This window comes from Notamacropus eugenii, chromosome 6 (genome assembly GCF_028372415.1).
Source record: "Notamacropus eugenii isolate mMacEug1 chromosome 6, mMacEug1.pri_v2, whole genome shotgun sequence".
In the NCBI taxonomy this organism is placed as follows: Eukaryota; Metazoa; Chordata; class Mammalia; order Diprotodontia; family Macropodidae; genus Notamacropus; species Notamacropus eugenii.
Window position 1 is genome coordinate 52,273,648 of NC_092877.1, and position 27,596 is coordinate 52,301,243.

The 27,596-nt window shown below is 36.0% G+C and overlaps 1 protein-coding gene and 1 long non-coding RNA gene across 3 annotated transcripts in view; one reads left to right on the forward strand and one right to left on the reverse strand.

Moving 5' to 3' along the window:
* Nucleotides 1-590, forward strand: part of RNF4 (ring finger protein 4) — a 77,904-nt gene extending 77,314 nt beyond the window's left edge. The window contains exon 7 of the mRNA XM_072620048.1: nt 1-590. This exon is cut by the window's left edge and continues 2,235 nt beyond it. The gene's annotated coding sequence lies outside the window, so the exon portion shown is untranslated.
* LOC140511066 (uncharacterized) overlaps nt 1-27,596 on the reverse strand; it is a 57,204-nt gene that overhangs the window by 22,758 nt on the left and 6,850 nt on the right. The window contains exons 2-3 of one of the 2 annotated variants that reach the window (XR_011969426.1): nt 25,111-25,286; nt 1-24,896 (exon numbers count right to left, since the gene is read on the reverse strand). The exon at nt 1-24,896 is cut by the window's left edge and continues 22,758 nt beyond it. This is a non-coding gene — a long non-coding RNA (uncharacterized lncRNA). Of the gene's footprint in view, nt 25,287-27,596 lie in introns of both variants that reach the window. The other variant, XR_011969425.1, reaches the window with a different exon arrangement.

The window sequence follows — 27,596 nt, forward strand, 5'->3', positions numbered from 1 at the left end:
TAGTAACCCTGACTTTTAAAAATTACATTAAATATCTTTTTAATTAGTTTATGTCATATTTTTATCCATCAAGTCAAGAATAGGAGTGAATTAAAGATTAATTTGGGCTAGTATTTGTATAGCTTTCCTGCTCTAGCTTTAGTTTTGAATGGTATTTTTAATTAAGTTTGTATTTCCAAGTAAATATTTATTTTTGTCCTGTATCAACTGTACTGATGTATAAGATCCATAAAAAAAGTCTCCAGAATACACAGCAGGTTCTTCAGCTAATTTGTTTTGTGACTCTTCTTGAAAAATGATACCTGCCCAGTTGTAAGCTGTCAATCACAAATGTTATTGTATTATTTCATTGTAAATCTAAATTGAAAAAGTAATGTTTAGTTGTAGTTATTTACATAGTGTAGCACATATACTTTTTGAGAACTGCGAAATATAAACAGGCTGATTATGTAAAAATTATACTTTTACTTTATCTGTGTATATAGTTCTTTTTTTGTTATTTAAATTGTATCCATGTCCATGTGTCAGGTCTGTTTTGAACTTCAGCTAAATGGTTGTTAATTAAGATGAAAATAAACCCATTAATTTGATGTACAGAGTGTACTCTTTATTTTGACTTCTACATTAATTTTTTTATCTAACTTGGTGTAGTGTTACTTAATTTCGTGTCTGGGGTCTGGCATCTAGCAGTTCCCCAGTTTTGTCTTGCCTTTTACTTTACTTCCTCCTTTCTACTCCTAGAAATCCTCTTCCTTTAAGGCACAGCTTCCATGAAGGTTTTACTGATTCCCTGTCTACCCATCCACAAGCTGAAAGTGCTTTCTTTTCCATATTTTCCTAGAGCATTGTGGACTTGTCCTTTGCTTCTTTCACGTTTTACCTTGAATTATGGGTATTTCTGTACACCTCTATCATAGCACAAGGCAGCAGAGACATAAAAACAAACCACTTGCTCTACAGATTATTTGTCTTCATCATAATTAAATTCCTTCTGTTTCTCTACCCCCTTTTTAAAGAGGGAGGCAAAAAGAAAGGAGGGAAAAGTCTGAAGTGATCATACAGGGAAAAAACAGAATTATTTCAGATCAAGGATCAGCCACCTTCCACTCACAATTTAGAGACCTTATGCTGCTTAGTGGTAGGAAAGGCAAGTCCCACTAATGGGAGCAAAGGAATGACAAGTCTGGTAAGTTGTGCCCACTTTAAAAAATCTTTTGACTCCTATAAAAGATTTGATTGAACTTACTTAAGTAGACTTTCAGGAGAGGATATAGACACCAGTAAATGTCAAAGGGGGATTTTTCTGAGTATACAAGTTACCCTTGGCCAGTGACCCTTGAATTTAGGTAGACGGAGTTGTGTTCTGAGTTCCACAGTTCCCTATCAGCTGCCTGAATAACTTCTGATCCTTGGACATTGCCCCTTTTAAAGGATGGTCACTTTCTTTGGAGAGAAAAAGACATGAACCCAATAATTGACCTAAACCAGAGGTCCATTTGGGCTTAAACTGTTGCTCTGGCAAAGAAGTTCATACCCACCTCAATTAGATCCTGTTAGATTTCATAAATTGGGTAACTACTCGGAGGTGTGTTTTCTCACACAGTTTGGAAATACCATGCAAGACTCAGCACAACTCAGAGACCCCCTAGATAATGTAGCATCAAGCCACAATGAACTGAAGGTATGAAGGTTTTCTGCTGTGTTTTGAACCCAACATAGGGCACTAGAATAACTGTACTCTGTACCAGGAAACCTTACTACTACTTTACTAAAGTTTCTGGGGCCTGGATGGAATGTAACCAACTCCTAAAATTGGCTCCAAACTATTACTCATGATAACAATGTCTTTGCCTCCTTTTACTTTCAACTTAGGTAGAACTTAGGAGAAGAGAAAAAAAACTGTCTGTAGACAAATTCAGGTCTGCAGAAAATTGATTTTTTTCAGGGACACAGTGACTCAAATGACCACTTCACTGCTGAGAACTCGAAAGGACAAATTTGAAATAAGAGAACTCCAAAATATTAAAAGCTAATGCCCTCTACTGCCATCTTCTCTCTGTGGAAGAAAAGGGCAAGAAGTAAAAATTATAACATGATAGAAACCCCAGAAAAGTTAGCCAATCATTATATTAAACCTTTGTGTGTGAACAGGTAACATATCTGTTTCTCTCTATAAATGAGATTTCTCCTTTATTAATAAAAAATCAGTTGGAAATAAACTTTTTGTAAGCAACTGCCCAAACAATATATTTTGTATTCAGTTCTAATTTGAGAAGCTAATTTTTTTATTGTTACTTGCTTTACTGTTATGTTTTTTTTTTCTCTTATTCTGGCCAATAAAGAAAAAAGAGATCTAAGAAAGAAAGAAAAAAACACTGTTTCTGAGAATTCTGTTATATACAGATAAATTCATGATTCAGGATAAGAACTTTTCCCACGTACTGGGAATCAAGGTCCAAGGTACTTGTAAACCCATAGTGGGAGTCCTGATGACCAATGGAAATGTGGCAACAACCACAGCAGCACAGCTGTACCAGCAGTACCAGACACCATTGCTCATATCGGTATGGCAGCACTCAGACTAGGACTACTCAGCTGCCTAAGACTCCAAGGCCCCTGGAATTTTCTAGCCAGAGGGCCCTTTAACAACTAGCACCCCAAACCTTGAAAGCTCCAAAAGGAGTCTAACCCTAGGAGGTCAAGGTGACCAAAGGCGCTGGGGAGAACCCAGGACCAAGCCCAGCAGGGCCAATCACCCTACAAAAAGTACAAGATGGCAGAAAGCCCTAACTTAGGATCTAAAGCTGGAGAGATGTGTAAAACAAAGAAAACCAATCAATATAAGAAAATCATTGTAAATAGAGAACCCCCTAAAGGAAAAAGCATTTTTGTAACAAGTGCAGATATTGACTTCAAGAAAAAAATCTTTTCCAGAAGAACCACATGAATACCTAGAAGATAGGAGCAAAGGATAAAAATATAAAAGCTCTGCAGGAAAGAATTGGAAGAATCCATAGTATGGGAGAAAAAATAGCAAATCTTACCCAAGAAATCGTATTTCTGAAAACTTAGTGCAAACCAATTACAGCAAGGCAATGAGAAATATGAGAAGAAAAATGTGACATCATTGAAAGATCCTTTAAGAATCATTGGACTTCTTAAAAACTATGATTAAAAAATACTGAGTACTGTATGTTGAGAAGTCATCAATAAAAACTGTTCAGATATATTAGAGCCAGAGGGCAAATTGAAAATAGAATCTATTGATAACTTCCTAAGAGGAATGTCAAGAGGAAAAGTCCTAGGAATGTCATAGCAAAAAAATTTGTAATTCCCACATCTAAGAAAAAACCTACTGCAAGCAACCATTAAAAAGCAGCTCAAGTATGAAGAAACTAAACACCTGCCTTGTATAAAGATAATCTAATACAATATTCTAAAGGCAAAATATCTCATTCATCTGTCTATCCATCCATCACAATTAAAAATAATTTATAAAATTAAGTATAATCCTATAATAGGGAAAATGAACTTTTATATGGAGTCATGAAGAGTTGGACACAACTCAAAGAACTTTGAAACATCTCCTGAAAAGACCAGAACCAAGTAGGAACTTTGAGATACAAACACAAGAAAGAGTCAAGAGAAATTCTGAAAGGTAAATTTATTTGAGCAACTGGAAGAAGATTCTGTATAATGATGCAGTGCCAATATTCTGATAGGAGGAGAAAAATAAGTGCTGTTTCAGAACCACAAAGGATATTGAGGGAGTTAAGAAAAACAGAGGTCTTAGGAGGGGGTTGGCTCTGTTCTGAGGGTCTGAGGAGATGAAAGAGAAGGAGCAAAAAGGAATATGCTAGTGTAGGAGAAATGTAAGAATGTAGAACTGGCTGTTTATTGTAATTGTTGAGGTGTGAGAGAAGAGTCTACAAACCTGGAGGAAGAGTAGGGGGAGCAAACACTAGACTGATGTCACTCTTACCTGAAATGAACAAAAGAGAATTGAGTACACAGTGTTACACACACACACACACACACACACACACACACACACTTTGGTATATAAAATACACCAACTCAACAGAGAAACAATTAGGAATGGGGGATATGTAAGAGAGAAAATAATAAGGGAAAAGGAAGTCACAAGCAAAACACAGATTTCCTTTTCTTGAAGTGGAGGGGGGCAGGATTGAAGGGAGAAAACGAGTGAAGAGCCAGAATTAAGGAGTTAGCTATCAGTTGGAGAATAGATGGACAACTTGGAGTGTGAGATGACTGACTGTAAGAGATGGTTTTAGAGCATCCCGAGTAGTATGAACTGATGTAGAGTGAACTGAACAGAATGAGATCGATTTATGCGAGGATAACAACACTATGGAGAATTGATCAATACACTGACTGATCATATCTCCAGATTATCTATGACAAAAGCATGTTACCTCTTGACAGAGAAATGATGGACTCGAAGTGCAGAAAGAGACATATTTTTGGACATGACCATGGTGTGGTTTTGTTTTTTTGGAATATATCTTTTTTTCTTTCTCTTTTTTTTAGTGAGGGAGACAAGTTGGGGTGAGGTGAAAGATTTGACAGCGTTTTTTTTTTTAAAGTTTACTGATATGTTCTTTAAAATTACAGTAGAGGGAGGCAGAAGCAAGATCATGGAGTAGCATGAAGCAATACATCAAGGTCCTCTTTCCCCTAATCCCTCCAAACAGATCTAGAAAATGGACCGGACCAAACACTATAGGGAACTCGCAAGAAAAAAAATCACAAGAAGTTATTTTTCTGGCCCATATCAACATAGTTTGACAAATCTGTGGATACTAGGCATGGAGTCTGATCAGGAGTGTGCCACAAGGAACATTACATTGCATGGAGAGACTGCACTGGGGCAAGAAGGGGTCCTAGATCCAGCACAGAGGGGCCCCAACTTGTGTAGGATGCAGGAACAGGTGCCAATGGGCAGCTCCGTTGCTCACTATCCAGTTCTGGATCACAGATCCGGGGCAGACTGAGGAGGACATCTGTGCCTAGAGGTGTTTCAGGATAAAAAGTATTTTGAGGCCCTAGTCTGTGTACTGAGCAAAGAGCAGTTCAGAAGCAAGCAGTAGCCATGTGGCTTGGACTTTAGCTCTCCCAGGAGCAGAACAGTACCTTTATTCCAGTTTCTAGCGCAGGCTGAATCCAGCAGAGGAGTCATCAGGGCAGGAATCCCAAACCAAAGAGAAGCTTACAATTCTATCACTCTCAATCAGCAGAATTTTCTAGGTAGCTGAGAGTAGCTGAGTTGAGTAGCAGTCTACTGAAACTCCAAACTGTGTAAGCCCCTAGACCTGTTGTTCAAACTCAAACTAGATCAGGAACTTGTAGACCTAAGACCAGAAGGTCAAAAATCAAGACTGTGTGTTTCCCCTTTGGGAGCACTGAAAGCATGCAGGTATCTAGCCTGAGCTCTCCGAGATCTTAGAATAACACACTACCCCAAGAAAGCCGCAATGAGACCAGTCCATTCATTACCTCTAGAGGTGCCCAGAGCCCAGGACTAGCCTAAAGTCCAAAGTCAGGAAGTAAAGTGGAAGAATGATCAGACAAAGAATCCCACCATAAAAAGCTAATATGGTGACAGAGATTTTCAAGACAGGAACCCAGAAGGAAAGAATGATTCCAAAACATGGTTAAAAAAAAAAAAGCAAAGCTTCGAAGAAAAACATGGTTTGGGCACAAATTCAACAAAAATTCCTGAAAGATGAAGATTAAAAAAAAGTTTTAAATATTTTTATAATTGTTTTCAGAAATAAAGGGGATTAGGCATTTTGAAAAATTTTTTTCTGTGAGAAAAATATGTTCCTGATATACAAGTTAGTAAGGCTAATATAGAGGAAAAAATAACTATACACTTGAATATTTATGTAAAAACGCTGGAAATATTTTTAAATTATTTGCTATGACTAGATTAAATATGCACTAGGAAATACAAGAACTATTCAACATTAGGAAAACAACTTAGCATAATTAATCACACTTTTAAAAACTTCAGAAAATGCCACATGGAAAATTTTGCTTTTAATCAATGTGTCTTCTGTTTACCCAGTACAAGTAAATTCACTGGACTCATGAGCTATGGTTTTTGGTGTCTGATAACCTATATAGAATGTACAGAAGTTGAAAACAAAATTTTTTTTTAATTTGGGGGAGAGCAGAGTACAATATAAAGAGATCTCTGGAGTCAGAGGATCTGAGTTCAAATTCAATTCAATAAACATCAAGTGCCTATTATGTGGCAGGTACTGTGCTAAATTCAGTCCCTAATGCTTACTGTGTGGCCTTGGGGAAACTACTTAACCTTTCTGGCCTTAGTTTCTTCATCTCTAAAATGAAGGAGTTGAAATAGGGCAGCTTAAATAGGTATAGAAGAGCCTAATTCCCACAAAAGTAATCCAGGAAAGAGAAAACAAATGAGCCCCAAATGCCTTGAAGATTAGGAAATGAGAAATTACAGTATCTTCATCCAGCCTAAGCTGGGAAAGGAGGACACCCAGAAGCCTGCAGGCACTAAAGAGAACTCTGTCAGAGGAGTTAAGGTGAGGCAGGCACAGGCTTAGGAACCTTTCTAACTTTCACAACTCCAGCACTCCACCAGAAAGCTCTGAGGGAGTGAAGTCCATTCCTGAGTCAGGGACCTGAAGACTAGAGTGTTCCATGTAGGAGACCCCAAGGTAGTTCAGTTCCTCTAGAACTTTGGGCCTGGATGTAAGGAGTGATCAATTTGTGATCAACTTGAGGAGCAGAGTGCTGCCTGGAAGCACTTTGCACTCTGCATACTGAGTATTTAGGGGAACTTGGATCCTGCCAGCACTTAGTGTAGGACAGACACCAGCAGAACAAAAGGATCCACAGGGGAGCCCCAGAAAATATAGATTAGGACCCAGTGGGCCCACCATTCCTTTCAAATAAGTAGGAGCATCAACACAGCATGACTATAGTGAAAATGTATTTAATAGGAATGTATGTGTAGAACCTACACAAAATTATATATTCTTTCAGGAAGGGGGGGAGGGAGAGAGGGAAAAATAATAATCTAAGTTATATGGTAGTTATTGTAGAACACTGAAAATAAATAAAATTAATTAAAAAAAATAAGCAGGAGCCATCTGAGATGTGTCCTACCTGTTTCAGGAACAAAAGCTAGAAATATAAATAGAAGACACCAGTAATAAAGAAATTTTATGAATCCAGGAGCATCCAGGACATAGCCCTGGAGTAAGAGAGTAACTCCACAGCTATAACATGATGTCATGGCACAGTTATACAATTTCTCTTGTTGTTTTTATTATAAATGTGACATGTTTAGTTTTTCTAATACTGAACCAACTTTGCATTCCTAGTATAGATCTGGTTATTCTTCATAATCTTGTTATAGTATCTGCTGCATCTCCTTTGTAGATATTCAACTTAATATTTGTTATATCAATTTTCGTTAGAAATATTGGTCATAGTTTCTGTCAGCTATATTTTTTCTTAGTTTAGCTATCAGGAGATTATTTTCCTCACAGAAGGAGTTTGGTAGGATTCCTTTCCTTGGTCTTTTTTCATTTTACATAACAAAATTAATTATTCTTTGAATATTTGACTTCAGTTGTAAATTTACCTGATTTGGTGTTATTTTATTTTAGAATTCCTTTATGGATTATTCAGTTTCTTTTTCTGAATTAATCCTGGGCTTACTAAATTTTTTTAATTTCTTGCTCTATTAACATAATATTTTATAATTTATTAAAATATTCTTCCATCTTGTTATCATTTTCATCATATAATTGCACAAATAATAATTTTATTTATTTCACCTCTATTTTTGTGGATTCTTTTTCATTTCTGATTTTAGCCATTTAGTTTCTCTATTTAAAAAAAAATCATATTAGCACAAGGTATATCTTTTTTTTTTTTCCTTCCCTCCCCCTTCCCCAGAACTCCTCATTTTACTTATCAATTAAATGGATTTTTTGCTTTCAATTTTGTTTTTTTTATTTTCAGAATTTCTATTTTTGTGTTTAGTTAGTTCTTTTTTTTTTTGTTACTCTTCTGGTTCTTCTTGTTGCACGCCCATTTCATCTATCTGCTTTCTGTTTTATTGGTTACAGTGTTTAGAGATAGAAATTTCTAGATAGAAAATTTCTGCCCATTACATTCCTACATTTTTTGTATATTGTCTTGTTATTTTCTTTAAAAATTTAAATAAAAAAATTAAATTTAAATAAAATAAAATCAAAATAAATTAAAAATTAAATTAAAAAATTATCTATTTTTTTCTATAATGTGTTCTTTGACCTACCAATTCTTTTGTATTGTATGGTTTAGTTTACATTTCAGTTTGAATCCTTTCTTCAAAAGCCCTTTATTGATTGTCAGTTTTTTGGTGTGTTCAGGTCTGTAAAGAATGTGTTTAACATTTCTGCTTTTCTGTTCTTGAGGTTTTTCTTTTATCCTAAGACAAATACAATTTTTTAAAGGTGTCATGCATAGCAAAGAAATATACATAAACTATTATACTCAGTAATTGCCAGGGGCCTATCCTAAACTAATTAACCTGAATAAAGCTCTTCTCAGGCTTTTAACTTCTTTTTTTAATCTCTGTTAGTTTTGTCTAGGTCTGAAAGGGGCATATTGAGGTCACCAACTACTATTGTTTGGCTGTTTACTTCTCTCCATGAAGTAATTAATTTGTTCTTTATGTATTCAGATGTTATGCCATTCAATGCATATGTATTAAACTTTAATACTATTTTGTTATGTGTGGTGCCAAAGCAGTTTCCCTGTTAATTTCTTTTAACCATGCATATTTTAATGTTGCTTTACTTGAGATCATGGTGACTACCTATGATTTTTCCTTTCTTCAACTACCAAAAAACAATTTTCTATTTTTCCCATTTCCTCTCCCTCCATTAGGGTGGTGGCAGCGAGTAAGATAAAACCCTTGTTATAAATATGCATAGTCAAAAAAAAAAGGAATTCCTACATTAGCCCCGTGCAAAAATATGTATGTCTCATTTGAGTCCATCATCTCTTTATGAGGAGCCTAATGGCATGTTTCATCATTGATCTTCTAGAATCATGGTTGCTCATTGCATTGATCAGAGTTCTTACATTTTTGGAATTTTTTTTCAAGTATTGTAACTGTGTAAATTATTCTTCTGGTTCTGTTCACTTTATTCTACATTAATTTATACTAACTAGCTTTCCTGGTTTGTTTGTTTTTTTTTGAAACCCTCAATTTCATCATTCTTATGGCGCAATAGTATTCCATTATCTGTATATTATATATTTGTTGGGCTATTACTCACTTGATAGGCTTCTCTTCAGTTTCCAGTTCTTTATCACTACAAAAAGAAGTACTATAAATATATATATATATTTTTTACAAATGGGTTCTTTTTCTCTTTATTTAATCTCTTTGGAGCATAAATAATGTTTGTTAAAAAAAAGGCACCTAGCACAGTGTCTGGCACACAGTAGGTGCCATTCTAAATGCTTATTTCCTTTCTTGTTCTATTAGGAAATTGTTCTATTTGTGTCTTCTTCTGCACTATTTTTTCTTCTCTCCATCTTAAAATGTTATTAATGTCCTTATCTCTTGTCCATTATTTATTACTCACTAACCCATTTTCCCCTACCACAAAAGTCCTATCTTGTAATAGGCATAATTACGTGCAACACATCCATAGCTTCATCATATTTCATTCTGTTCCTCTAGTCAATCACCTCCATACCAATCGGCCAGTCAGCAATAATGCATAATTATTAATATTTTGGTGTTATGATTGGTTATTACTGTGGTCACAGTACTGAAGTCTTTCAGAGATGTTTCCCCTCATGGTATTAAAATGACCATCATATAAATTGCTTTCAATCTGCTCATTTCAGTCTGTATCAGTTCATACAAGACTTCACAAGTTTTTCTAATTTGTTTAGTAATTCCTGAAGTGATAGAAATCTTTTGTTTCTAATTCTTCCCTACACTACAAATGCTGCTATTTAACACTGTGGCAAAAATTAGACACATTTAATACTTTTGTTTTTTATCTATCTCTTTTTATTTCAAGAATGGTGGTCTCTAAGAATAACCTTAGTCTCTTGGGTGGACTTGAACTTCTAAAGATTTTTTTTTTTAATTTTTGAGAAATTTTAAAAATTAAAATAAATTTTTAAAAGAGGTGAGAGATGGCTGAAACTTCTCAAAAGGCCCATATTGAGCCCCTGTTTCCTCTTTATAAGATGATTGGAATAAATTTGTTGCTGATACTAGCTGTAGACAGAAGGTTTATAGTAGCAGGTCACTTGCTTTGATGAATTTGAGTCATCTGTCTAACCATTTCCTCAGTGATATTATGGTGAGGAATATAATTAAGCATGACCCACCACCAGAAGACCTTTACAGAATATTTGCAGGGGGAGTTTGGGAATGAGAGTGCAATGTATGGATCTGGTTACATATAGCATCTCATAAGTTGGCCACTAAAGTCAAAACTAATAAGGTTTTATCTCTATATCTTGATGACTGCCTATTAGCCCCAGAGAGGACAGAACAATTGGTAATACAGGCAATCCTTCAATTTTACAAGCAGTGCCTGACCAACAAACCAGGCCAAGTTTCAGTCACAGAAGTCTATGGCTTCAGTCTTAATCTTGGTTTGTTTTTTTTAAGGATGTATTGTTTACCCAGATTGCAGACTGGTGTTTTATTCACAAAACCAGATTAGACTTACTCCCTTTAAGTGGTACACAAGGATGGCTCAGAAGGTCTTGGTCAGTGCCATTGTATGGAAACTTTCCTCACATCTTATGCTGCTGCAACCATCATCTAAGCAGTGGCATTATCCAACAGCCAGATACCATTTTAACATGACTAGAAAAGTGGTAAGAATACCAGAGACTACCAAGGGTTTGGTTAACCCAACAGTTCCTAGAGTAAAGGAGACATTTCAGCTGGACCTGTAATTTCAGACCACAAGAACATGAAAGCTTGTTTCCTCTGAAATTGACCATTTTGCCACTTCTTACAATATTCTATCGCATTCATGTACCATAGTTTGTTTAGTCATTCCCTAATGGGAGGATATCCCCTAAGTTTTCAATTTTTGGCTATTACAAAAATAGCTGTTATAAATTTTTGTATATAATCCTTTCCATTTTTCTTTGATCTCCCTGGGCTCTAGGCTTACTAATTGTAGGGCTAGGTCAGGGTTTTCAAAAACATTTTTTTAAGGCACAGTTCCAAATTGCTTTCCTCTTGTCAACTTAGCCAGTCTGATGGTAGAGGTACATTTCTCTCAGTGATTTTAGAGTTTTAGTTTTATAAAACACCACCTAGCTACTAGGTTTGTTTGCTTCTATGCATTACATACCTAATCTGTTCTAATTACTGATCTCCATATTTTTTAACCAGCACCAAACAGGGCAAGAGGTATTACGGTATAGTATAGTTTTCCTTCCCAATTCTTTTTCATGATTATTCTTGAGATTTTTTACTTTTTATTCTTTTATATGAAGGAATCATTTTTTCTAGCTTTATAAAATACTCCTTTGGTGGTTGGATTGGTACAACATTGAATAAGTAGATTAATTTAGGAAGTAACATAATTTTACTATGTAACTAGGCTCAATCTTACAATGAGCAGTCAATGTTTCTCCAGTTATTTAGGTTTCTATTTCTGCAAAGAGTGTTTCATAGTTGGGTTCATATAGTTCTTGAGTATATTTTGATAGAAATAGTCCCAAATATTTTATAATTTTGTAGTTATTCTGAAAGGGATTTCTCTTTCTAGCTCTTTCTACCAGGTTTTGTTAGTGAGTGGGATAGACTTAGTGAAGACTCCTCAGATTGTAATTTTTCTCCCAGGGGTGAGGTAAGGCCTAAAGGCTCAAGGTTACAATATTTTTAGAATAGAATAGTTCCATATAAGGATATAAAACTGTGTAGTGTATTAGGGTCTCAATGATTGGACAAAACTTACATAATTCCTCGATGTCTTCATTTCAAAAGGGATTGGTTAGATTTCGTGTCTAGAATGTAAGACCATATTCTCAGCTAATGAGGATAATGGTCAGTGGGGGGAGGAGGGACTTGCGTTAGGGTCTATATAAATCACTGTCCTGTTCTTTGTCTTCGGCTTTCCTACTCCTACAGGTGAGCCCCGCTTCTCGAGAATCGAATAAATCACTTTTCTGTCATCACTTTGAGAGGCCTCTGAGTAATTGATTTATGTAGGGACCTGAGCCATCCCACACATTAGTAACATACAGGAATACTAGTGATTCATGTGAATTTATTTTATATCCTGCAGCTTTGCTGAATTTACTGTTTCAGTGTTTCTGTTGACTAGGGTTTATAAGTAAATCCTCATATCATTTGCAAAGAGGGATTTTTTTTCTCTTTGCCTACGTTGACTTCCTTGATTTCTCTTTCTTCCCTTACTGATACAGCTAGCATCTGTTAAATGTGATCATTAACATTCTTGCATTACACCTAATCCTACTGCAAAGACTTCTCTCTCATCTCCATTATATGTAATATTTGCTCTTATTTTAAAAACTATCTCCTTTAGAGTTTCTAGTTTGTTGCTTAGTTATAGAGTTTTAATTCATTTGTTGCTTACTTGTAGAGTTTTTATTATTGTTCAAATTGTTGTAGCGGAACACCCAATTCATTGATTTATTCTTTCTCTTTTTCATTGATGAAGGTGTTTAGAGACATAAAATTTCCCCTAAAAGTTACTTTAGCTGCATCCAATAGATTTTAGTATGGTGTCTAAATTTCTGACATTTTATTAAATATCACTTTCTACTGTTTCTGTAATCTGTTCTCTGATACACCAGTTTTTTAAAATTATGTTATTCTTCAACTAATTTTAATTCTTTATTCAAGGACCCTTTACACTGAATATAATTTTTATTACATTGTTATCAGTAAATTATGTGTTTGGTATTTATGTTTTTCTATATTTCTGGTGAAGTCATTGTGCTCTAATCCATGCTCAGTTTTTGTTAAGGTGCTGTATATGGCTAAACAGTGTGTTTACTCTTTTATTTAAGTTCTCATTCAATAACTGACAGAGATTTATGATCTTTAATTTTCTAAAGTTCTGTTCATGTTCTTAACTTTAATCAATCATTTAACTAAGACCTATTATGTGCCAAGCACTGTGCTAAGTAGTGGGGATATGAAAAGAGGCAAACAGTTCCTGTTCTCAAGAACTTAGAATCCAATGCAGGAGACATGTAAATAAGTGTATACAAAGCAAGCTATATGCTATATACAAAATAAATAAGAAATACTTAACAGAGGGAAGGCACTAGAATGAAGAGGGGTTAGGGAAGGCTTCCAGGAAAGGATGGGATTTTAGTTGGGACTTAAAGGAAACCAGGGAGTTCAGTAGCTGGAGCAGAGGAGGGAGAGCATTCCTGTGTGAGAGACAGCCAGAGAAAATGCTCAGAGATGGAGTGTCTTATTTGTGGAACAGCCAGGAGACCTGTGTCACTAGATGGAAGAGTATGTGTGGGGGAAAAAAGTGTAGGAAAATGGGAAAGGCAGGAGAAAACTAGGTCATGAAGGGCTTTGAATGTCAAACAGAGCATTTTGTATTTGATCTTGAAGATGATAGGGAATCACTAGAGTTTCTTGAACAGGGGTGGTGGTGGTGGTGACATGGTTGGACCTGCATGTTAGGAAAATGACTTTAGTGTCTAAATGGAGGATGAATTGGAGCCAGAAGAGACTTGAGGCAGGCAGACCCACCAGCTGGCTATTGTAATAATCCTGGCTTGAGATGATAACGGCTTGTTCCAGAGTGGTGGAGGTGTCAGAGGGGAAAGGGACATATTAGAGAGATGTTGTAAAGGTGGAATTGACAGGCTTTGACAATAGTTTGGATATGGGAGGAGGAGGATAAGAGGTAGGGAAGAATCCAGGATGACTTTTAGGTTGCCAGCCTGAGGAACTGAGAGGATGGTCTTGTTCTCCATAGTAATAGGGAAGGTAGGGGTGGGGGAGAAATAATGAGGATATATTGAGAACTTTTCTTTTTGATCTCTTGGTTAATTTGTTTAGGTTTAAAAGGGGTAGATGCAGTTCCTTCACTATTACAGTTTTGCTATTTATTTTGCCCTCTAATTCAATGAATGCTAAGCTATTTGATGCCTATATATTTAGTATTGATATTGACTTCTTATATTTGGTCCTTTTAACTAAAATCTCATTTCCCTACCTATCTTTTTTATCATGTCTTTATTTATTGTAGAATTATCTGAAATCATGATTTCTATCCCTGATTTTCTGAGACAAGTTGAAGTAGAATAGATTTTGTTCTAGCTCCACATTTTAACTTTATGTGAATTTTTCTATTTCCGGTTTTCCTGTAAACAACATGGTTTTGTTCTCTAATCCATTCTGCAATCTACTGTTCTCTTCATGAATTCATCATATTTATACTATACTTGTTAAATGTGTATTTCCCATCATTCTGTGTTTTGATACTTTTTCCTCTTTCCTTCCATCCCTTTTACAAAAAAAAAAAAAATTAAAGCGAAGTTTTGCCTGAAACTTGTGATTTATAAGTGAAATGTGTAGTTTCCTCTCTCTTGCAGCTTTTCTCTTTTCCCTTGTTCTACACTGATCTCAGGTTTTTACTTTCTGTCTTTTTAAGCCCTCTCCTTTCCCCTCACCCTTCACATTTGTGTCTTCAGTATCTGAGTCATTAGAACTATTTCCTTACATGTCTTACCTTATCTCTTAGACCCCTCTCTCCTCCTCTTTTCCCTGTCCCCCATTTCCCTTTTGGGTTTAATGTATTTCTATACTGAAATGTGTGTATGTGTAATTGTGTTCAATCTTATTTCAGATGAAAGTGAGATCTACGGAATGCCCCTTTCCCCTACCCATTTTTCCATGATTATATGCTCTGTCTTCTATACTTGTATTATGTGAGAGATTGCCCTCTCCTTCCTTCTTTCTTCCTCATTATAGTCCCCTGTACCTTATATTTTTATTTTTTTCTAAGACTGTCAAAACAGAATAATATCACCATTTTTACCTTTCTCTATGACCCTTAAAGTTATTGGGATTTTGAGAAGATATTTCTTATTAGCACATATTCAATCCCAATTCAGTAGATATATGTGTATGTACACACACATACACACACACACACACACACACACACACACACACACCATTCTGTGTTTTTCTTGGCTCATGTGTTTCTATTTTAAAATTTCAGTTCAATTCTGGTTTTTTAATCAGAAATGCTTATAATGCCTCTATTTATTAAAGATTCATTTTTTTTTCTCTGTAGGATTATACTAGTTTTGCTGGCTAGTCTATCCTTGGTTATAAACCTTTATCTTTTGCCTTTTGGAATGTTGTATTCTGAGTTCTTTTCTCCTTTATACTGTGATCTTCCCAATCTTGCATGAATGAGTGGCTCCTAGGTACTTGAACTCTTACTTTTTGGCTGCTTGGAGTATTTTATTTTCTTTGCCCTGGAAGCTCTGAATTTTGGCTTTTATAATTCTGGAAGTTTCTTTCAGGAGCTAATTATTTGATTCTTTTTTTTTTTTTTACTTTGTCCTAAGAGTTCTGTAATTCCCTGAAATATGGTAAATCTAGACTTTTTTTTTAGTCGTCACTTTTAGAAAGTCCAGTAAATATGATTTTCTTCTCCTTAACCAGTTTTCCAAGCATGCTTTTTGACATGATATTTCTTACACTTTCCTCTGTTGTTTTTTAGCCTTTGATTTTATTACTTCTTGTTCAACTGAATCATTATTTTCTCTTTGGCCCATTCTGATTTTCAGAGCATTTACTTTTTGTGAGGTTTACCACTGTCTTTTCTAGGATATCGATTCTTCCTCTGTGCTATTCTTTCCTCTCTATTTTATTTTGTATGTCTTATTTCATTTCTTCCAGGTACTTTTATAATTCTGTGGTCAGAAAGTTTTTTATCTTAGGTTTTACCTGGACTTGTGGGGTTTACCTACAGATGTCTCTCAAAGATATACTCAGGGCATTCAAAGTCTTTTTTTGGTTTTTTGTAAGGTGAAGGCAACTGGGGTTAAGTGACTTGCCCAGGGTCACACAGCCAATGAATGTCAGGCAGGATTTGAAATCAGGTCCTCCTGACTCCAGGGCCTGTACTCTTATCCACTGAGCCACCTAGCTGCTCCCAGAGTTTTCTTTCATTTGTCTAATGCACCAGCCTCAGCATCTGGTTTGGGGTTAGGGGAGGTTATGCTTGAATGGCATAGGTAAGACTTGCCACATCCTAAGCATGGTGACCAAGATTAAGCTCCTCCTTCAAGGGACTGGGGTGGGGACTGTGCCTCTCCAATCCTTGGCTCAGCCTGAGGGCTTTCTCTTGCCAGTTTTCTGAGAGGGTGAGTTGAGCTTTTGCAATAAATGTCTGAGATACCCCAGGCTGGCCTTTTTTTCAGTGTCTTCCTCCTACCACTAAACTTGGGCTGCTAGTGCTTACAACTTCCTGTGGCTCCTGCCAATAAAAGGATGCCCCAGGCTGGTCTTTGCCAAAGGCCTCTCTCCAGCCATTTGGGGTCACAAAGAATTAGACATTACTAAATTGACACAACAACTACTAAAGGGTTTGGGCTGCTAGTACAATGGTGGGCCCCTAATCCCTCATGCTTGCCACATGTAGCCAAGTTATGTGGGGATCCAAATAGTTTGGTCTTTGCCTAAGGTCTTTGTCTTGCTACTGGGCTCAGGCCAATGGCACTGAGCAGAACCCACCTAGAGCCGCAAAGAGCTACTCTGACCTTAGTGGTGATCTGATAAATGTTTAATAACTGGATTTCCACCTTCCATCCTCCCCCGGCTGAAAAAAATGTACACGACACACTTTTATTAAAGTTTCACCCGCATTATTAACATTTTTTCTATCACATTCTAAGTCCATACAATCAACAAAGCAATAAAGCTCAATTTATAGCTTTTGCTGATTTGTGCGGTATAAAAACTCACACTGAAAATTTAACAATTGGCTCTTGCAAGAGATGTGAGCTAGCTCCAGCATATCCCTACCTGTGCCACACTTTTTATCTATCTCAGCTTGTCTTTTCAGAATTTCCACTGGATTCTGGAGATCTTCTTTGTATCCCTGAACTGAATGGATGAGTCTACGGTCATTATTCTTATCTTTAGACTAGTTCATTTCTAAGTCTTACTGGGATGTTGGTAGGGGATATACACACCTCCTTCTATTATGTCCACTATCTTCACACAGTACTCTTCAGTATATTCTTTAAAAATGCTTCAGGGATACTTTTCTTTTTAAAGAATTTATTGTTTATTCTAAACTTTTAAAAAAAATTTTGAGTTCCAAATTCTATCCCTCACTTCCATCCCTCCCCCACTACCGGAGACAAAGGAAGGATTTGTTTCCAAAGGGTTAAAACTCCTCCTAGCTTTGAGTGATAGCAGTTAATCAGATAGCATGGTCAGGTTAAAAGGTCAGAAACTTGTGTGCAAGCTTGATGGGCTGTTTGAGGAAAAGCCTATCAGAGAGAACATGACGTCACCTGGCCAATAGATGGCATAGTGGGAAGTTCAACAGTATAAAGAGCTTGCATCGGTCTGAATAAATTGTAGTCTTACTGGGAAGCTAACCGTTCACTCGGGGGCATGCACGTAAAGATTAATAAAAGCTTTCCTGTCTTCACAACAAGGATGGTTCTCTGTTGAAGGTGAGCATGCTTCTCACACCCAAGCACTGGGAAGGCAAGCAATAGGATGTCAATGATATATGCAGAATCATGCAAAACATTTCCATTAGTCATGCCAGAAAAAAAAAAAGGAAAATAAAGTGAAAACATAATATACTTCAATTTACACTCACAGTTCATATTCATCGTGAGTCCTTTGGAATTATCTTGGATCACTGTGTTGATCAGAGTAGCTCAGTCTGTGAGAGCTGATCACTGTTAGAATACTGCTTACTCTGTCCAATGATGTCCTTGTTCTGCTCCTTTTACTCTGCATCAATTCATATAGATCCTTCCAGGTTTTTCTGAAACCATCCCCCTTATCACTTCTGATAGTACAATAGTACTTCATGACAATCAGATACCAGAACTTGTTCAGTCGTTCCCCAATTGACAGGCATCCCCTCAATATCCAATTCTTTGCCGCCACAAAAAGGGCTAATATGAAGATGCACCTTTTTTCTCATCTCTTTGAGATACAGACCTAGCAGTTGTATTTGATGAGACAATGGGCACGCAGTTTTATAGCCCCTTGGGCATAGTTCAAAATAGTTCTCCAGTTCACAGCTCCACCAATAAGGATTAACATCCCTATTTTCCCACATCCCCTCCAGCATTTGTCATTTTCCCTTTTTTGCCTTGTTAGCCAATCTGATAAGAGTGAGGTGGTACTTCCTGAACTGTTTTAATTTGCATTCTCTAATCAAGTGATTTAGAGCACTTTTTTTGTATGACTGATTTCTTCTTCTGAAAACTGCCCATGCATATTCTTTGATCATTTATCAATTGGAGAATGGCTTTTATTTTGATAAATTTGATTCAGTTCCCTATATATTTGCAAAATGGAGCCTTTTTCAGAGAAACTTGCTGTAAAAACTTTCCCCCCAATTTCCTGCTTTTCTTTCAATTTTGGCTGCTTTAGTGTTGTGCAAAAACTCTTTAATTTTATGTAATCTAATTTATTCATTTTACTTCCTGTGATTCTGACTCGTTTGGGCCATAAATTTTTCCCCTATCCATAGGTCTTGCAGGTAAAACTTCTCATGCTCTGCCAGTTTGCTTATATTACCATTTATCTCCAAATCATTTACCAATTTTGACCTTATCTTGGTATTCTATGTGCGATGTCTATGACTAGTTCTCCCACTCTGCTTTCCAGTTTTCCCAGAAATTTTTGTCAAGTAATGAGTTCTTGCCTTTGAGTTTATCATACAGTAGATTACTATGGTCATTTACTACAGTGCATTACTTACCTAAGGTATTCCACTGATTTTCACTGATGCCACTCTATTTCTTAGCTAGCACCAGATTGTTTTGATAATTACTGCTTTGTAAAGTAGTTTGAACTCTGGTTCAGCTAGATAGCCTTCCTTCACATTCCCTTCCCTCCCTCATTGGCTCCCTTGACATTTTCACCTTTAGTTCTTTAATGAATTTTGTTGATTTTTTTCTAGATCTATAAAATGTCTCTTTGGCAGTTTGGTTGGGATGGCATTGGATAAGTAAATTTTTTTAGGTAGAATTGTCAATTTTCATTATATTGGGTGGGCCTACCCATGAGCAATATTTCTGCAATGGTTTAGATTTGTCTTTACCTGTGTGAAAAGTGTTTGGTAATAATGTTCATTTAGTTCCTGGGGTTTTTTTGGCAGCTAGATTTGCAAATATTTTATACTGTTTGCAATTATTTTAAATGGAATTTCTCTATTTTTTCCTGTGGGATTTTTTGGATAATATATAGAAATGCTGATAATTTATTTGGGTTTATTTTATATTCTATAATTGATCTTTGTGTAATCATCTTCCTAATATTTTTACTTAAAATATCCATTAGGGAAATTGGCCATTGGTTTTCTTTGTTTTTGCTCTCCTTTAGATGTCAAAACCATATTTGTGTCACAGAAAGAATTTAGTAGGCTTCCTTCTTTACTTATCTTTTCAAATGGTTGATATAGTGTTGGAATTGTTCTTTCAATTTTGGGTAGAAATTAACCTGTAAATCTTTTCATCCATTCCATTTTTGAGACTGGAAACTTGGTTTTCTTTCTTTCTTTTTTTTTTCAAATCAAATGAATCAATGGTTTATCTATTTTACTGTGGATTTTTTACTTATTAGTTTTTTTACTTTAAATTTTATTATACTTTTTTGATTTTCAGGATTTCTATTTTGGTGTTTAATTGAGAATTTCTAATTTGTTTTTTCTAGTTTTTTTAGTTGCATGCCCTCTTCTTTGATCTCTTGTATTCCTTTATTGCTGTAAGCATTTATCCCTGTATTTCTTTTTTATTGCTAAAAGCATTTAGAGCTATACAATTTCCCCTAAGTACTACTTTGGCTGCATCCCACAAATTTTGGTATGTTCTGTCATTGTTGTCATTTTCCTTAATGAAATTATTATTTCTATGATTTGATATTTGACCTACTCTTTTATGATTCCATTTAGTTTCCAGCTAATTTTTTAATCTGTGCTTCCACAACCCTTTATTGTTATTTTCATTGCATTATTGTCCGAAAGGATGAATTCTTTATTTTCTGCACTTGTTTGTGAGGTATTTGTGCCCTAATACACAGTCAGTTTTTGTGAAGTCATTTTAGAGCTGAGAAAAGGTATACTCCTTTCTATTACCATCCAGTTTTCTCCAGAGGTCTATCATAGATAACTTTCTAAAAGTCTATTCATCTCCTTAACTTCTTTCTTATTTTATGACTAATCTAGCCCTTAGAGGGGAAAGTTGAGTTCCCTCACTGGTATAGTTTTACTGTTTTCTTTTGTAACTCATTTAACTTTTCCTTAACGAATCTGGATGCTATGCCATTTGGTGCATATATACTTAGTATTAGTATTTATCACCTATGGTATTTTTATTTTAGCCAAATGTAGTTTTCCTTTTAAGCTTTTTTATTTATAACTTTGCTTTGTCTGAGATCACGATTGCTACCCTTGCTTTTCAAATCTCAGTTGAAGCATAATAGATTCTGCTTCCGCCCCCTATTTTAACTCTGTGCATGTGTACTATTTCAAGTGTGTTTCTTGTAAACAACATATTGTTTTATTTCTGGTTTCTAATTCATTCTGTTACCCACTTTCATCTTATAGGTGAATGCATCCCATTCACCTTTACAGTTGTGATTACTGTTTATTTCCTCCATCATATTTTCTTGTTTATTCTTCTCTTTTTATTCTGTCCTACCTCAGAAGTCTGTTTTGCATCTCATCACTGCCTCCCTTAATCTCCATTCCATTTCTCTGATCCCTTCACCTCTTACCTCACCGTTGGGTAAGAGTGTGTATATGTATATTTATGCATATATTCAGTTCTTGCTGCAGTTTAAGAAGTACTGAAGGGGTCACGAGTGGAAAAACTTTAAGAAGCCCAGTTAACATAAGTGGAATGTTTTGCAGACCTCCTTCTCTCCTCTTGGGGCTCAACATGGCCCTGTCCTCTCCATGGCTGGCAACCCCTGCAACCTGAGCAGCTTCCCCCTCTCTTTCCCCCAGCAGCTGAAGTGACTTGAGGCCTACCAGGAGTGTGATGAAAATTTATGTAAAGTGAGAACTTTAGTTGTTTCTGTATATACCACATACATATATACACATACATACCATATATGTGTATGCATATACACACGTACATACATATGCATACATTCTTCCTTCTTTCAACCAATTCTGGTGAGAGTGAGGTTCAAGTGTTACTCGCTCACCCCATTTTCCCCTTTGACTGTAAAAGCTCTTCTTTGCACACCTCTTTGTGTGAAATAGTTTTCTCTATACTTTTTCTCCCACTGCATCCTTCTTTCTCACCTCTTCTTTTTTGAGATCCCTACATAACTGACTCAATCTATGCCCTCTGTTTATGTAGACTCCTTCTAAATGTCCTAATGAGAAAGTTCTTTGGAGTTATATGTATCATCCTCCCATATAGGAATGCAAACAGTCTAACCATATTAAGTCCCATATGTTCTCTTTCATGTTTACCTTTTTAAGGTTCTCTTGAGTCTTATGTTTGAATGTCAAATTTTCTATGCAGCTCTAGTCTTTTCATCAGGAATGTTTGAAAGTCCTCTAGTTCGTTAAATGCCCTCTCCCCCCTTAAATTATACTTGCTTTTACTGGATAAGTCATTCTTGGTTGTAATCCTGGCTCCATTTTCTTCCAGAATATCATATTCCAAGTCCTGCCCTCTTGTAATGTAGAAGCTTCTAAGTTTTATGTGACCCTGACTGTGGCTCCATGATATTTGAATTGTTTCTTTCTACCTGATTGCAATATTTTTCCATAACGTGGGAGCTCTGGAATTTGACTATAACGTCCCTGGGATTTTTCACTTTGGGATTTCACTTGGTGATGGGTAAATTCTTTTAATTTGTACTTTATTCTCTGGACCTAAGATACTGGGGTAGTTTTTCTTGATAATTTCTTGAAATATGATGACTAGGCTCTTTTTTTGATTGTGCCTTTCAGCTAGTCTGATAATTCTTAAATTACCTCTCCTGTATCTATTTTCCAGGTCAGTTAACAATGAGTTGGTTCACATTTTCTATTTTTTTCATTCTTTTGACTGATTTATTGTTTCTTATTGTCTCATGGAAACATTACCTTCTACTTGTCCAATTATAATTTTTAAGGAATTATTTTCCTCAATGAGATATTATACCTCTTTTTCCTTTTGGACAATTCTGCGTTTCACAGAGTTCTTCAGTGAATTTTATGATCAATTCTTTTTTTTAATGTATTATTTTCTTCAATATTTTTTGTGCCTCCTTTGCCAAATTGTTAATTCTTTTCATAATTTTCTTGCATCACTGGAATTTCTTTTTCAAAGTTCCCTCTACCATTCTTTTCTCTTTAATTCTTCTGGAAAATCTTGTTAGGCTTGCCTCTAATTTACGTTTTTCCTTTGAGGCTTTGCTTGTAGCTGTTTTTAAACTGTTGTCTTCTTCTGAGTTTGTCTTGATTTTCCCTGTCACCATAGTAGCTTTTTATGGTCAGGCTCTTCTTGTTGTTAACTGTTTATTCATTTTTTAATGTATTTCTTGACTTTGAATTTTATGGTAAAATTGTAATCTTCTCAGCTAGGGGTGGGGAGGCACTATCCCAAGCTTAAGGCTTTTTCATGTTGCTATTTTCAAAAGTATTCTGGGGGTCTGTACATTTCTGGTGCTTCCAAAGTGGTGTAGTTCAGGAAGAGGTGTAATTACTGCCCTCCTGGTCTTTACCCAGGAATAGCTCATGCTACCCTGTCTACCCAAGCATTCACACTCCTCTCTGCCCTGAAACTTTGACCAGGACCTCTGCTCCCCTGTAGCCATATACTCCCTTCTACAACCTCTCTTTGGCCCCTTTCTGTGCTCACCTGTTTCCCTTTTCAGTTTAATGTATTCCCACACCAGACTCTGTGTGTGTGTGTTCAGCCCTCCTTTGTCTGGTTTGGATAAGAGAGAGGTCTCCCCAACCTTTTTATCCATTTTTATACTCTTCTCCTGCATCCTAGTTATGAGAAAGAATAGGTTCTTCCTCACTTCTTCCCTAGTGCAATTTTTTTCTCTTCTTTTTCTTTCCTTTCTTAAAACCCAGAAAATACCACAAAATCCTACCCAAGTACTATGTTTGTTTTCCTTAGCTTCCACTGTGACCCTTGAAGACTGTGGGATTCTTAAAGGACAGTTTTTGCTTATCTCTTCTCTTCCTGTCAGAATCTGGCTAAAGTAGAGGCAGAGAAGCAGTATGTACCTCACAGGTCAAACCACTGTCATTACTTTGGCCACCACCTCCTTCAGAACCCGTTTCATAAGAACCCTGGGAAAAGCAGCACTCTTTGAAAAGTTACCCTGCTTTCATCTCAATTTCTGCTAACATCACTTGAAGGGAACACTCCTTGAGGAGGAGCAGCCTAACATCTGTTCTTACCACTACAAACACTGGCAATACAATGGCTGACCAACCACCTGGGACTGCCCTAGCATTGACCTTGTTTCCATCCCAGTCCTCTCGGCGGGAGGGCAAATGTTATGGAAACACAACCTGAAAACTGCCTCTTCAGCAGCCACAGAAGATCCAGCCAAAATGTTCTCACAAAAATCTTTGGCAGTTAACAATAATAATGATGATGATAACAGCAACAATAATAATTTATGTAGCATCTACTATGTGTAGGTGCAGAGGCTGTTAGGTAGCACAGTGGATAGAGTGATGGGCCAGAAGTCAGGAAGACCTGAGTTCAAATCCAACCTCAGAGGTTTACTAGCTGTGGGACCCTGGGCAAATTACTTAACCCTATTTGTCTTAATCCACTGAAGAAGAAAATGGCAAATCACTCCAGTGTCTTTGCCAAGAGACTCCGTGGACAGTAGAGATGTGCTCTGGTTCTCCGGTAGTGAAGAATCTAATACTACTCAACAACACCATGGTCCAGGCACTTGTGCAAAACATTTTATTATCTCAATGGGTACTTACAACCACTCTGTGAGGCAGATGCTATTATTATTCCCATTTTACAGATGAAGAAACTGAGACAGAAGTTAAGTGACTCACCCAAGGACACACTGCTAGGAAACATCTGAGAACAGGGTTTGTACTCAGATATTACTGACTCCACATCCCATGCACTATCCACTGAGCCATCCTGCTGCCACTAGGAGGCTCAATCTAAGAAAGAGAAATGGTTTTATCAATTAAAATAACACTAATGATGATAAATTACCCTCTGCTTTAGTGCTGTCGTGTATCACTAGCATTTCCGTCTGATTTGAAGCTGAAAATTGTATTGTCTAATGTCATTAGAATATGAATTCAAGAGCAAAGATTGCCCTGCTTTTCTATTTGTATTTCCATTGCTTAGTACAGTGAATTTCACATAGTAAGTACTTATTCAATGGTTTTAATTTATTCATTTAGCCCCTTCCAATTTCTCAGATATATTTACCTTTCTGGGTTTATCATCTCCTATGTTTGTACTTTAAAGCTTCTATGGAGCCTTGGTCTGTCATTAGGAATGCTTAATTGTTCTCTATTAAAGCTTCATTTTGTTCCTAGTCATAGTGATGCTAAGTTTTGCAGCTAAGTTATTCTTGGATGTAAGCCTTTATCTTATGCCTTTTGGAATACAGGCATATCTCAGAGATACTGAAATAAAGCACATATCACAATAAAGTGAGTTACATGAATTTTTTTGGTCTCCCAGTGCATATACAAGTTGTATTTACACTATACTATAATCTATTACATGTGCAATAATAGTATTATGTTTACAAAAACAATATACTAACCTTAACTAAAAATCATTTTATTGCTAAAAAAAAATCTGAACTGTAATCTTTTTGCTGGTGGAGGGTCTTACCTCGATGTTGATGGCTACTGATTGATCAGGATGGTAGTTGCTGAAGGTTGGGGTGGCTATGGCAGTTTTTTAAAATAAGACAACAATGAAATTTTTCCACATTAAGAAGCCACTGGAGGGTTGGGTTATTTAATTGGTCTAATTTCAATATTGTTGTATCTCAAGGAATAGAGAAGCTGGAAGAAAGGGAGAGAAACAAGGAATCAGTGGACCAGTCAGAACACACAAAATATTTATCAATTAATATAAAAATCACTGATCATCGATCATCATAATAGATATGATAACAATGAAAAAGTTTGAAATATTATGAGAATTACCAAAACATGACAGAGACTTGATGTGAACACCTGCTGCTGGAAAAATGGTAACAATGGATCTGCTAAACACTGGGTTGTCAGAAACCTTAAATTTGTAAAAAATGAAATATTATCTATGAAGTACAATAAAGCAAAATGCAGTATCTTTTCTCCATTGAAGTACTTTCATAATAGTCTTGTGTAATCCTGGATGTAGTTCTCAGTATTTGAACTCTTTCTTTGGCCTGCTTACAGTATTTTTTTCTTTGACATGGAAACTCTGGATTTCAGTTATGACATTCACAGGTGTTTCAATTTGGGGTTTGTTTCAGGAGGGAAATGGGAAATTCATTCTCATCTCATTTTTCCTCTAGTTCTAATCTAGTAGTTTTCTTTTATGATTTTTAAAAAACCGGCATGAAGATTTTTTTTGTTTGATCATGTTTTTCTTTTTTACAGTTTTCCATGTATTTATTTTTAGTTTTCAACATTCACTTGCATAGGTTTTAAATTTTCTCCTCCCTTTCCTCTCCTTATTTAAGACGGCATGCAATCTGATATGAGGTCTACATATACATTCCTATTAAACATATTTACACATTAGTCATGTTGCACAGAAGAATTACAACGAATGGGAGAAACCATGAGAAAGAAAAAAATAAAACAAAAAAGAAAATAGTCTACATTAGACTATTCCGACTGCATTCCAACTCCATAGTTATTTCTCTGGATGTGCATGACATTTTCCATCATGAGTCCTTTGGAATTATTTTAGGACTCTGCATTGCTGAGAAGTCTATCAAAATTAGTCATCGCACACTGTGGCTGTTTCTGTGAACAGAGTTCTCCTGGTTCTGCTCACTTCACTCAGTATCAGTTCATATAAGTCTTTCCAGGATTTCCTGAAGTCCACCTGTTCATCATTTCTTCTAGCACAATAGTATTCCATTCAGCCATTCCCCAGTTGATGGGCATCCCCTCAATTTCCAGTTCTTGGCCTCCACAAAAAGAGTTGCTATAAATACTTTTGTATATGTGGGTCCTTTTCCCATTTTTATGATCTCTTTGGGATACAGTCCTAGAAGTGATATTTTTGGGTCAAAGGGCATGCATGTTTTTATAGCCCTTTGGGCATAGTTCCAAATTGCTCTCCAGAATGGTTGGATCAACTCACAGCTCCACCAACAATGAATTAGTGTTCCAACTTTCTCACATCTTCTCCAACATTTATCCTCTTCCTGTTTTGTTATATTAGCCAATCTGATAGGTGTGATGTGTTATCTCAGTGTTGTTTTGATTTGCATCTTTCTAATTAGTAGTGATTTACAGCATTTTTTCATGACTATCAATAGCTTTAATTTTTTCCTCTGAAAACTGCCTGTTCCTTTGACCACTTATCAGTTGGGGAATGGCTTGTATTCTTGTAAATATGACTCAGTTCTCTCTCTCTATTTCAGATATGAGGGCTTTATCAGAGACACTAGTTGTAAAACTTCTTTCCCAGTTTTCTGATTCCCTACTAATCTTGGCTGAATCATTGACTTTATGAAAAACTTTTCAATTTAATGTAATCAAAATTATCCATTTTGCATTTCATAATGTTTTCTATCATTTTGTCATAAATTCTTCCATTTTCCATAAATCTGACAAACTATTTCTTGGTCCCCTAACTTGTTTATACTATCTGCTTTTATACCTGAGTTGTGTACCTATTTGGACTTTTAGTTTGGTATACAGTGTCAGACTTTGGTCTATGTCTAGTTTCTGCCGTACTGTTTTTGTCAAATAGTGAGTTCTTATCCCAGAAGCTGGGGTCTTTGGGTTTGATTGTGTTTTTCACAGAATTTGGTTATTCTTAAATTCTCTCCTAGAACTATTTTTCATATCAGTTGTTTTTTACAAGATACCTTAAATACTCTTCTATTTTTTCAGTTTTTTACTTTATTCTAATATATAATAATAATAATAATAATTTTTTAAAATAATTCTTACTATGTGTCAGGGACTAGGCCAGTTGTTGAGCAGTTGTTTTTCAATCATATCCTACTCTTTGTGACCCCATTTGGAATTTTCTTGTGCCATTTCCTTCTCCAGCTCATTCACACAGGCTCAAATGATTTACTAAGGGTCATACAACTAAGAAGTGTTTGAGCCTAGATTTGAGTTCAGGAAGATGAGTCTTCCTGA